General features: G+C 43.4%; 1 protein-coding gene across 1 annotated transcript in view; it reads left to right on the top strand.

Moving 5' to 3' along the window:
• Nucleotides 1–342: 342 nt before the first annotated feature.
• MYOZ2 (myozenin 2) overlaps nt 343–11,731 on the top strand; it is a 196,466-nt gene continuing 185,077 nt past the window's right edge. Inside the window, exon 1 of the mRNA XM_073571854.1 lies at nt 343–451. The gene's annotated coding sequence lies outside the window, so the exon portion shown is untranslated. The remainder of the gene's footprint in view (nt 452–11,731) is intronic.

The following is an 11,731-nucleotide window of genomic DNA, read 5'->3' as shown; positions in this document are numbered from 1 at the left end:
ACATTACAAGCAAAAAAAAAGTGACAGATGACCTCCAAAGTGAGAAATACCACGCGACACCACAACACATTGTTACAGCACAGTGACATAAGTCTAACACAGAAAAACACCCTGATCTTTTCTGTTATCCATGGGGCGTCACGTTCTGGACCCATCCCTGCTATCAATTTCAGCAAATGATATCAGATGAATAAAAAAAATATTAAGTTCAGTTTTCATTCATGCGAAGTTTAAAAGCTATAAGATCCAGAAGTGTTAAATCTATATTTAGCCAGCTGATGTCATGGGATGCCAGGCTTTGTGGAGTGCTCCAGACCCTTGGGTTTGACTCCATACCAGTTACTATGCCTGGAAAGTCAGTCCACGAGAAGGAAGGTCATTTACACTTGTAGCACAGTAGCAGTGGCAATCCATTCAATCTGCCTGGTTGGTTTCCATCAGAAAGTCACAGGTAAGAACTGTCACCCATACTATCATGTAGTGTTGTTGGCTCCTCGAATCCGTGCCACCTCTCAGCAACTTAGACTGATATTGCTCTGACTCCTTAGTGGAAGGTTGGTTATAGTTATGAGTATGAAACATATATGAAGGCCAATGTTATTTTATCTTGTACTTCATGGTGCTGGTCAAAAACCCCAGACCCCAGATGAGACACCAGACACCAGACCCTTTCTCCTCACTGTCAGAATTTTCGACCATTCTTCAAATGTAGTCATTCTTTTGTTAGACACGTATATATTTGTCCCATCAGGAAAGCTGCTGGCATCTCTGTGTTATTTAGGTTTGCCAACAATAAGCTTCTGCCTTTCGTAAAGCAAATCTGCCTTAATCTTGGTAAATTGCAAGGTGGGCAGAGCGGATCAGTTTTGATGCTTTATATAAGTTAAGAACTCGGCCAGTTATGAAGATTATGTTGCTAGGCAACTACTTTTGTTTCTTGCTCTAGATAGGAATACCGGGTTCTATTTATGAAATGCTAAAAGGCACGTGATTAGGTAAAGTAGCAAAATACTCTGGTTTCAAAACATGGTAAATAAGTTTTTGCTTTGATTCCAGTGCTAGAATTGATAACTTAACCCCTTTTAGTATGATCTTTGCTTGCAAGTTGTGGATAGAATTATTTTCACTAGTTAGACTAGCATGAGAAGATGAGAAAATATCACACACACACTGACACATACATATATATACATGTATATATATAGGCACATGCACATACATACACACTGTCACATACACCTATATATGCACACACACACTGACACATGTGTGAATGTGGCCAAACACATACAAACACATTCTCCCACTTAAACACACACACTCTCTCATATATACGCACAAAAACAAATACATGTTCTCACATATACACATGTACATATACACACATACACACACTCTCACTTATTCACACATACTGTGGGGAAAATAAGTATTTTATACACTGTCGATTTTGCAAGTTTTCCCACCTGCAAAGAATGGAGAGGTCTGTAATTTTTATTATAGGTACACAACTGTGTGAGACAGAATCTAAAAATAATGATACAGAAAATCACATTGTATGATTTTTACATAACTAATTTCCATTTTATTGCATGAAATAAGTATTTGATATACTAGAAAAACAGAAGTTATTATTTGGTGCAGAAACCTTTGTTTGCAATTGCAAAGGTCAGATGTTTGCTGTAGTTCTTGCCCAAGTTTGTACACTCTGCAGGAGGGATTTTGTCCCCCTTTTCCATGCACATCTCCTCCAGGTTTTTCAGGTTTTGGGGCTGTTGCTGGGCAACATTGAGTTTCAGCTGCCTCCAAAGATTTGATTTTGGGTTCAGGTCTGCAGAGTGACTAGGCCACTCCAGGACCTTGAAATGTTTGTTATGGAGCCACTCTTTAGTTGCCCTGGTTATTTGTTTTGGCTCATTGTCATGTTGAAAGACCCAGCCACATTGCTCTTACAGAGGGAAGGAGAGTGTTGGCCAAAATCTCACGATGCCTGACCCCATCCATCCTCCCTTCAATATGGGGCAGTTGAAATAGTGTTCTTCACTGGCGGATGCAGACAGAAAAGGGCCCCTGTGCAAGAAACATACATGGGCCCTTTGCAGCCCAAGATCTCCTAAAAATGCAAGATTGCACCTGCTTTGGAGGTATAAATGGGCCCCCTCACCTCTTGGGCCCCTGTGCGGCTGCACAGGTTGCAACAATGATATGTCCGCCCCTGGTGTTCTTGGGGTTGTATTCATCCTTCTTCTTCCCCCAAACATAGTGAATGGAGATACTACCAAAAAGTTCTATTTTGGTCTCATCTGACCACATGACTTTCTCCCATTCCTCTTCTGGTCATTGGCGAATGTCAAACGGGCCTGTGCATGTACTGGCGTGAGCAGGGGGACCTTGCGTGCCCTACAGGATTTGAATCCATGACAGTGTAGGGTGTTACTAACGGTAATGTTTGAGACTGCGGTCCCAGCTCTCTTCTGGTCATTGACCAGGTCCTCCTATTTAGTTCTGAGATGATTCCTGACCTTTCTCAGAATCATCCTTATCCCATGTGGAGAAATCCTCCATGGAGCCCCAGACCGAGGAAGATTGACTGTCATTTTGTGTTTCTTCCATTTTCTAATAATTGTGCCAGCAATCATTGCCTTCTCACCAAACTGCTTCTCTATTGTGCTGTAGCTCATTCCATCCATGTGCAGATCTAAAATTTTGTTCCTGGTGTCCTTAGACAGCTCTTTAGTCTTGGCCAAGGTGGAGAGAATGGAGAGTGAGGATTGAGTGTGTGCACAGGTGTCTTTTTAAAATGATAACAAGTTCAAACAGGTCTAATTAATACAAGTAATGATTGCAGAGTAGGAGGACTTCTTAAAGAAAAACTAACAGGTCTGTGAGAGCCAGAATTCTTACTGGTTGGTAGGTGATCTCATATTAATTTCATGCAATAAAATGCAATTTAATTATTTAAAAATCATACAATATTATTTTTCTATTTTTTTATTGTTAGATTCTGTCCCTCACAGTTGAAGTGTACCTACGATAAAAATTACAGACCTCTCCATTCTTTGTAGGTGGGAAAACGTGCAAAATCGGCAGTGTATCAAATACTTATTTTCCCTATTGTATATACACACACATGCTCTCACATACACAAGCATACACTCTCACATATATACTCTCACACATACATGCAATGGCACACAAACACACATCAGCTGTATCCACATTATTGATACGTTGTACATCATGATGCATAATATGACAATGATCAACTCCCACAGTTTTTGCTTTGTATTTTTGTCACTACATTGCATTGAGCTGTTATTTTCCAGAGGCTGCACAAATGTAATGTGTGACTCATGTTTGTTAGAAGAATAATACAAAAGCATCCTCTCACAATGTGCAATGGCAAAGCCTCGTAACACATAATGTGATGTAACCAATGAAACATCAGCTTAATGCAGAACATGTAACTGCAGGCAAATAAACAAGAGTAACCCTGAGTGCCTAATACCATCACCTCTCATCATAATATCCCTTTAGGCTCCAATGTTCAGAATTATTATTTTTTTTTTGCAATTTAAACTTTCATTTGCTGCATATAGCGCTTGATTCACACTATGTCTGCGAGAGGCGCGCTGTCCTCATGTATGCCAGGAAAATCTCCCATAAAATATGCTCGTAGATTTTAATTAGCAAATGATGGGGCATATTTTTGGCAGGAACAGAGCTGAACTCCACAGTCCCGACTGTATTGAAATGTATTTGACTGCTCTTTTCAATTCCACTGTATGTAAAAAATAAGAACATGAACGACATATATTGTGCGGCAGTGGTGGTGCGTCACTTAGACTATGCAAATAATTGAATGCTATGCTTACATACAGATGAGGATTGCGTCCTTCTTTGGGAATATTTCAACACTAAATTCATCTAATACAATGTCTGAAGTAAGGCTGGTTTCACACTAGCGTTTTTTAGCGTAGCGCATCGTGCGCTTACATGCGCATGCGTCCTGAGGCCCTATCTTTAACATGGGGGCGCATGGTCCAGCGTTTGCACGCGTTCGTGTGCATTTTTGTGCGCATACTTTTTTTGTAGTTTGCGCCCAGGCGCGCCGGACACAACCTGTTGCATTTTTGGTCCGTCCGACCTGTCTCAAATAAACGCATGCGCACGGAAAGCGCAAAAAAACACATTACAGTCTATGGGAACGCAGGCGTGCCTGCGTTTAAAATCGCATGCGTTTTAAGGGTCAATATGGCTACAAACTGGTTAAAACGCATGCACATAAAATAAGCAAACGCATGCAAAACGCTTGATGCGTTTTTTGTATGCGTTTGGACTGCGCACGCAGTGCAAAAAAACACTAGTGTCAAAGTAGCCTAAGATGAACATAAATGGTACAGTGCCAAATCACATACTTAGGAACACTTAATAGCCCAACCGTTCTATTTTTGTCTAAAATTTTCACATGCTCATTTCCAGAACATCTGCAGACCCCAAGGAGCTGGTAATATGGAGATGGCAAAGTGTGGACAGATGTGCACTATGGGCAATGTGTGGACAAATGTGCACTATGGGCAACGTGTGGACAGATGTGCACTATGAGTACATAACTATTAGGCTGGAGTCACACACAACGATTAAAAAAAGGTCCGATTTTAATGGTCCGAAATCGCACAAAGGTATCTTAACCATTGATCTGTTTTTGATGCGATTTTTCTTCATCGATGCGATTTTAATCGCATGTAAGGATCCTTTTGACATCCATCTTGCGAGATTTTCTCGCGGGATAGCTAAATGGACAAATAATGGAGCCCAATGACAGGTTTCCACACACAAACAAATTAATAGATCTGGACACATTAAATAAATATATATATATATATATATATTATACATGTCATAGAGACACATTTATATATATATATATTTCTAATTCATACAGTTCATCATAGCAGAATAGCCGCTGAAACATTAGCCAGCTTTTGTATAACATTCTCCTGCCCGACATGAAATGACACATGGTTTACATATAGTTAACCATTTCATTTCATGGTTTTTTTTTATGTATATCACTATTAATTATGTGAGGGCTTGTTGGTAAAATTTTGGAGTTGTAGGGGTTCATTTAAGGGGTTAATTCGTTATATGAAATTGCGGGGACTCCCTGCAGCCTCAGTGATGTCAGCGGGAGTCCCTGCAATTTAATACAACGAATAAACCCCTTAAATGAACCCCTACAACTCCAAAATTTTACCAACAAGCCCTCATATAATTAATAGTGATAGACATAAAAAAAAAAAACATGAAATGGTTAACTATATGTAAACCATGTGTCATTTCATGTCGGGCAGGAGAATGTTATACAAAAGCCGGCTAATGTTTCAGCGGCTATTCTGCAATTAAGAACTGTATGAATTAGAAATATATATATAAATGTGTCTCTATGACATGTATAAAATATATATATATATATATAAATATCTATAATAATAAATGCCCTAAGCAACTTCCGGTTGTAACAACTTCCGTCCAGTTGTAACCGGTGACGTCACCGCACACCTCTTTCCATGTTAACCCTCAACACACACACTCCACTCACCTTTCACCATCTCCACTCACGTCCACTCACTCTTTCACTCCACATACGACCCTTTCTCTCACCCTGTCTCTCATACTCACGCCGTCATCGCCGCTGATCCACGATCCCCGACATCTTCTTCCGCCGGCGCCATCCTGGATCCAGACGTCCTCCACGCCGGCGACATGTTCTTGCGGCGACGCCATTTTGGATCGGCGAAATCCCGCGATAGTCAAGATGGCGTCACCGCAAGAACATGTCGCCGGCGAGGACGACGTCGGTATCCAAAATGGCGTCGGCGAAAACTCACGAGATTTCGCCGACGCCATTTTGGATCCCGACGTCGTCCACGCCGGCGACATGTTCTTGCGGCGACGCCATTTTGGATCGGCGAAATCCCGCGATAGTCAAGATGGCGTCGCCGCAAGAACATGTCGCCGGCGAGGACGACGTCGGGATCCAAAATGGCGTTGGCGAAAACTCGCGAGATTTCGCCGACGCCATTTTGGATCCAGACGTCGTCCACGCCGGCGACATGTTCTTCCGGCGACGCCATCTTGACTATCGCGGGATTTCACGATACTCAAGATGGCGTCGCCGCAAGAACATGTCGCCGGCGTGGACAACGTCTGGATCCAGGATGGCGCCGGCGGAAGAAGATGTCGGGGATCGTGGAGCAGCGGCGATGACGGCGTGAGTATGAGAGACGGAGTGAGAGAAGGGGTCGTATGTGGAGTGAAAGAGTGAGTGGAGATGGTGAAAGGTGAGAGGAGTGTGTGTGTTGAGGGTTAACATGGCAAGAGGTGTGATGCTATCGCATCCTCCCGATGCGATAGCATCGGGCCATAATCTAGTATATATATTTATTTAATGTGTCTAGATCTATTAATTTGTTTCTTTATTTAACCGGACACTGTGATTTTACTGTATTTTGGAAAAAAAAATGCCGGCTTTTGGTGCAATTTTATCGCAACTCACACATCGGGTCCGTTTGCAATACAATTTTTTCTCGCCCCCATAGACTTGCATTGTCGAATCCGATCCGAAAATCGGTGACAATCGCAGCATGCTGCGATTGTCTCGGTTCGAGGATCGGATCCGATCAAAAATCGCATGATGGGAGCTGCCCCATAGAATAACATTGGGACGAATGCAATGCGATATTTTATCGCATTGCATTCGTCCGTTTTAATCGCCAGTGTGACCCCGGCCTTACTACAAAAATAGAATACATGGAAACAATTATTTTACTGACACTCTGTACCCATCATTGCCGTCAGCCTCATTCTTAGTGAAAGATAATAGAGCAAAAAGGCTACATCTGAAACATTCGAAGTTGTAACACAGCGCTCCTAATATTCCATAGGGCCCTTTGTTGTTTGTCGGTCTCCATCTTAAATTTTTGGGCATGCAGAGTTTATTCAGTAATTGTGACAGATGCAAAATGTACACAGCCAACCTGCCCAAGATGAATTGCTTGAAAGGGTTGTCCAGGTTAACCACGAAAGTATGCAGTCACTGTATGTGACTGCGGTCTTGTGAATAATCACAGAGCGTGCAGCATACACTGTCAAGATTCTCTGATGCCGAGATCGACTAGTTATGTGACTGCAATATGCATACGCCTGGCCACATTCAGAGGCCATGAACATCTAGTCTGAATATGGCCAGGAGTATGCATACTACATACCTGTGTTTACATGGCCAGGAATATGTATATCACATACTTGCGGTTACATGGCCACCTGGTCTTGCATGAGCCCCAGAGAATCCTCACAGCAGGCAATGCACAGTCTGAGAGGACTCACAGGTCTGCATTCATGCAGAATGGCTGCAGACTTTTGTGAGAAACCTGGACAACTCATTTAAGAGACAAAGACAGCATGACATAACTCTACATTGAGGTTCTTGTAGTTTCTATGTACTTGAACTTTATATGACATTACAAATCCTAATAAAGAAGAAGTGGATAGCACTCACCGTTAAAAATCACTGTTTATTCAAATGATTTAAACATTCACATTGGGAGGATGGGAGCAGGAGAGCAGGAGACGACGACCGTGTCGGGCTGAGGTTGCGCTTCTACGGGTCACACAGGTGGGTGGAACTGATGTAACAACTTAAAGGTGAAACGTCAGAAAAACCAGTCCCCCGACACATAACATACTGTATATGCAGCAATAAAAAGCAAATTAAAAAAACACAAATACAAATTGTACACATGTAAAAATACATAATAATTGATCAGGCTTTCATAGAAAAATAGACATATTAATTCTCTCATTCCAGTCAGAGGATTCCTGCGCCCGTGTGCGCATAATCCATCTGGCCTCTCTTCTAAGTAGGAGCCTATGTAAAACCCCTATTGGAGGGCAAAGACACCCTTTCAATCCCAACAAAGGACAGGACACCTGGATCCCCCCCATGCTTCTCTCTAACATGCCTAACTAACCGTGGTACCCCTTTTCCCTTACTAATGGAATTATAATGTTCTCTGAATCTTACGTAGAGAGGACATTTAGTTTTTCCAATGTAGAAGGATTTGCAAGAACAGAAAACCGCATATACCACATGGGTTCTTACACAATTTCTTAACACTATTTTGCTGAACCCCACCAAAAAATACAGGCAGGCCACATATTTTACAGTGTGGTAGATCTGTGACATGCCTCATCCATCCGTCTGCTAAAAATTTTGGTCTTTTTTGCCCTAAATTCATTTTCTTTTTGCTGTCTGGCACTGTACTTATAAATACAGCACTATTTAGCCAAGTAATTAAAAAAAAAAAAACAGGCCACACACATTTTTAGGTGTGGTATCTGTGTGTCAGCTCATATCTGTGTGTGCTCAAAGTTTGGCCAGTTTACGGCTATTTTATTTTTTGGTCCTGGGTGTCACTGGACTTAATTAGGCTGGTTTCACATTTGCGTTTTTTAGCGCTGGAAAAAAACGCACATGTGCGCATGCGTTTTTTCCCCTATATTTAACATGGGTGCGCATACCTGCGCGCTTGTAAGCGCATGTATGCGATTTTCATGCGCTGCGTTTTTTTGGGGTGTGCGTTTGTATTTTCCAGACGCAGCATGTTGCATTTTTTGGCCCTGCAAAAAAGCGCATGCGCACATATGCGCACGTTTTGCGCTAAAAATGGCCATTATAGCCTATGGATGCGCATATGTGCGCACTGGCATGCTCATGTATGCGTTTTTTTGCATATGCGTTTTTTTTTTTTAAACAAGGAATTTAGGGGTTTGGGTTAGAGTTAGGGTTAGTTAAGGGGGTTTAGGGTTAGGGTTAGGGTCAGGGTCAGGGTTAGGGTTGGGGTTTGGGTCAGGGTTAGGGTTAAGTATGGTTTGGTTAAGGGTTAGGGTCAGGGTTAGGGTCAGGATTAGGGTTAAGTATGGTTTTGTTAAGGGTTAGGGTCAGGGTTAGGGTTAGGGTTAGGGTTAGGGTCAGGGTTAGGGTTAGGGTTAGGGTCAGGGTTAGGGTTAGGGTTAGGGTTAAGTATGGTTTTGTTAAGGGTTAGGGTCAGGGTTAGGGTCAGGATTAGGGTTAAGTATGGTTTGGTTAAGGGTTAGGGTCAGGGTTAGGGTTAGGGTTAGGGTTAGGGTCAGGGTTAGGTTTAGGGTTAGGGTCAGGGTTAGGGTTAGGGTCAGGGTTAGGGTTAAGTATGGTTTTGTTAAGGGTTAGGGTCAGGGTTAGGGTCAGGATTAGGGTTAAGTATGGGTTTTGTTAAGGGTTAGGGTCAGGGTTAGGGTTAGGGTTAGGGTCAGGGTTAGGGTCAGGATTAGGGTTAAGTATGGTTTGGTTAAGGGTTAGGGTCAGGGTTAGGGTCAGGATTAGGGTTAAGTATGGTTTTGTTAAGGGTTAGGGTCAGGGTTAGGGTTAGGGTTAGGGTTAGGGTCAGGGTTAGGGTTAGGGTTAGGGTCAGGGTTAGGGTTAGGGTCAGGGTTAGGGTTAAGTATGGTTTTGTTAAGGATTAGGGTCAGGGTTAGGGTCAGGATTAGGGTTAAGTATGGTTTGGTTAAGGGTTAGGGTCAGGGTTAGGGTTAGGGTTAGGGTCAGGGTTAGGGTTAGTAAAGTCATGGTTTGGGTAGTGTGAGGGGCCACCTAAAAATGTTGGAAAAAAACGCAAACGCGGTAAAAACGCACTAAAAACGCATACAAACGCATAAAAACGCTGCGTTTTTTTCATGCATGCTCATAAAAATGCTTGAAAAAAACGCAGCAGTTGTATGCTTTTGTATGCGTTTTTTCAATGCGTTTTTTTGCGGGAAAAACGCGCTGCAAAAAAAAGCAAGTGTGAAACTAGCCTTACAGCAGTATTTAGCACAAAAAAAAATATAAAAAATACACACCAGAAATTTTTGGTTGTGGTATCTCCCTAACAGGTCTCATTTATCCTTGCCAAAAATGTGGCCATTTTAGGCCTATACATTGTATTTTATTTGCAGTCTGTTATAGTACTTATTAAATCTGATAAGGCAAAACACATTTTATCTTAAAGTACAGATAGGCAAAAGTGTGGTTTTCCAGCACACGTATCACATACAAGTTGCCTCCCAAATCACCTTTTTGTATTGAACGTGTCTAATATTCTAGCCCATTTACAATGGGCAAGGTGCATGGCAAGGGACGGGGAGGTGGATGTGATGGTGATGGTACAGGCCAAGGCCGAGGACGTGGGCAAGCTGAAATTGGGCCACCAAAAACACCCACATCTTCTAGCTGGACCTTAGTGTCCAAAGTCCTAGGGGACCGCGGCAAGACAGCACTATTGAAGCCCGAGCAGTGTGAAAAGGTTCTTAGTTGTATAGCGGATAATACTTCCAGTTACTTATCCACCAACACCAACAACCTGTCTTCAACACGGTCAAGTCAGAGTTGCCGTGAATCAGGACCGCATTTTCCTTACCCTGATCCTCCTTCCTCCCACCATGTTAAGTGCCCTGAGACAAGTGATCCCACACTCGGACACTCCGAAGAGCTGTTCATTTTTCCATTTGGAGATTCATGCCTCTCACCCGGTCCACTTGAAGTGGGGCAAGATGATATTCCATGCATCGATGCACAAATCTTTGAGCAGCCACGGTCACAAGAGATGGACAATGATAAGACACAATTGCCTTAAAATCAGGAGGAGACCCAGGGTGGGGAAGTGGAAGATGAGGTGGTGGATGATGTAGTAACAGACCCAACCTGGCAGTAGGACATGCACAGCGAGGACAGCAGTACATAGGGGGAGGTAGGCGTCGCACCACTTCAGGCAGGAAGAAGCTGTGTAGTGGCTGCAGACAGAAGGTGAGCAACCGTTCCTCGTAACACCAACCTGACGGAAGTTGCCAGTCCAACTGTTAGGTCTTCCCGAGTTTGGTTGTTTTTTAAAGACTCTGCTGATAACCCCAAACAGGCCATTTGTAACACCTGTTATGCCAGCATCAGCAGGGGTAGCAAAACTACCAGTCTTACCACCACCAGCATGTTCAGGCACATGGCAGCAAAGCACCCGACTTTGTGGGCCCAACCCCTGGCTCCAGGAACAGTGTCTGTGGGTGACACCACTGCTTCTTCCAGTGTTTTACGTGCAAGCCAATCCCCTGTCCATGGTGCATGCGAAGATGCCTCCTGCCCTGCACCTGCCATGGCACACAGTCAAATACCAGCATCATCAATCACATCCACGTCCTTGTCCCAGCGCAGCCTTCAGTTGTCCATACCCCAATCATTGGAACGTAAGCGTAAATACGCAGCCAACGCCCCAAAGGCTAAAATACTCAATTCTCATATTTCTTGTCTGCTTTCGGTCAAAATGTTGCCTTTTAGGCTTGTTGAGATGGAAGCTTTCCGCAACCTGATGGCGGCGGCCGTCCCAAGGTACTCGGTCCCCAGCCGCCACTATTTCTCCTGCTGTGCCGTCCGGCATTACACAAGCACGTGTCCCACAACAATACCCATGCCCTCAACAATGCAGTTACTGGGAAAGTACACCTAACCACGGACACGTGGACAAGTGCTTGTGGCCAGGGACGTTACATCTCGCTGATGGCATGCTGGGTTATCATCATAGTGGAAGCCGGGACCCAGTCAGACCTTAGGATGGATCACGTCCTCCAGACACCAAGGATTGTGGGCCCTACGTCAATCAGGGTT

The sequence above is a fragment of the Dendrobates tinctorius genome, unplaced genomic scaffold (genome assembly GCF_039654945.1).
Source record: "Dendrobates tinctorius isolate UK_male_01 unplaced genomic scaffold, ASM3965494v1 ptg000030l, whole genome shotgun sequence".
Taxonomy (NCBI): Eukaryota; Metazoa; Chordata; class Amphibia; order Anura; family Dendrobatidae; genus Dendrobates; species Dendrobates tinctorius.
The sequence above is the reverse complement of the archived record's forward strand: the minus strand, read 5'-3'. Positions and strand labels throughout refer to the sequence as shown.